The sequence below is a fragment of the Natator depressus genome, chromosome 28, assembly GCF_965152275.1.
Source record: "Natator depressus isolate rNatDep1 chromosome 28, rNatDep2.hap1, whole genome shotgun sequence".
In the NCBI taxonomy this organism is placed as follows: domain Eukaryota; kingdom Metazoa; phylum Chordata; order Testudines; family Cheloniidae; genus Natator; species Natator depressus.
The window spans coordinates 11,726,541-11,727,871 of NC_134261.1; the positions used below are offsets into that span (position 1 = coordinate 11,726,541).

The 1,331-nt window shown below is 60.3% G+C and overlaps 1 non-coding gene across 1 annotated transcript; it reads left to right on the plus strand.

The window, feature by feature from the left end:
- The first annotated feature begins 1,212 nt into the window (after nucleotides 1–1,212).
- On the plus strand, nucleotides 1,213–1,331 carry LOC141979847 (5S ribosomal RNA). Its single transcript, XR_012637237.1, has one exon. It is a non-coding gene; the product is annotated as a 5S ribosomal RNA (ribosomal RNA).

The window sequence follows — 1,331 nt, forward strand, 5'->3', positions numbered from 1 at the left end:
CCCGGGGGGACTTAGACTTTTTTTTCAGCCTTTTCCTCCGGGTTGACCTGGTGTCCCGGGGGGACTTAGACTTTTTTCAGCCTTTTCCTCCGGGTTGACCTGGTGTCCCGGGGGGACTTAGACTTTTTTTCAGCCTTTTCCTCCGGGTTGACCTGGTGTCCCGGGGGGACTTAGACATTTTTTTCAGCCTTTTCCTCCGGGTTGACCTGGTGTCCCGGGGGGACTTAGACTTTTTTTCAGCCTTTTCCTCCGGGTTGACCTGGTGTCCCGGGGGACTTAGACATTTTTTTCAGCCTTTTCCTCCGGGTTGACCTGGTGTCCCGGGGGGACTTAGACATTTTTTTCAGCCTTTTCCTCCGGGCTGACCTGGTGGCCGAGCGTCTCGCCGTCCGCGGCCGGAGCTAGAGATGCCCCCCCCCCCAGGCCAGCCTGCGAAGCCGCGGCCAGGATCGGGCCCCTGGAAGTCTGACTAAAAATTTTCACCGACCCCAAAAACGGTTAGGGGGGGCCTCATAAAAGCCTCCGGAGCGAAAAAAAAAAAAAACGGAAAAAAGGATCGGGCCCACCCGAGGCAGGGGAGTCAGTAAGGGAAAGGGGACGAGGCGGCCCGGAGCCGGGTGCCCGGAGCCGGGTGCCGGCGGCCAGGATCGGGCCCCTGGAAGTCTGAAAAATTTTTTTCACCGACCCCCAAAGTGGTATTGGGGGGGGCTCATAAAGCCTCCGGAGCGAAAAAAAAAAAAAAACGGAAAAAAGGATCGGGCCCACCCGAGGCAGGGAGTCAGTAAGGGAAAGGGGACGAGGCGGCCCGGAGCCGGGTGCCCGGAGCCGGGTGCCCGCGGCCAGGATCGGGCCCCTGGAAGTCTGAAAAAAATTTTTTCACCGACCCCCAAAGTGGTGTTGGGGGGGGCTCACGAAGCCTCCGGAGCGGAAAAAAAAAAAACGGAAAAAAGGATCGGGCCCACCCGAGGCAGCGGAGTCAGTAAGGGAAAGGGGACGAGGCGGCCCGGAGCCGGGTGCCCGGAGCCGGGTGCCCGCGGCCAGGATCGGGCCCCTGGAAGTCTGAAAAAAAAAATTTCACCGACCCCCAAAGGGGTGTTGGGGGGGGGCTCATGAAGCCTCCGGAGCGAAAAAAAAAAACGGAAAAAAGGATCGGGCCCACCCGAGGCAGGGGAGTCAGTAAGGGAAAGGGGACGAGGCGGACCGGAGCCGAGTGCCTACGGCCATACCGGACGGAAGGCCCCCGATCCCGTCCGATCTCGGAAGGTAAACCGTCCCGGGCCTGGCTAGTACTTGGATGGGTGACCGCCTGGGAATCCCAGGTGCCGTAGGCA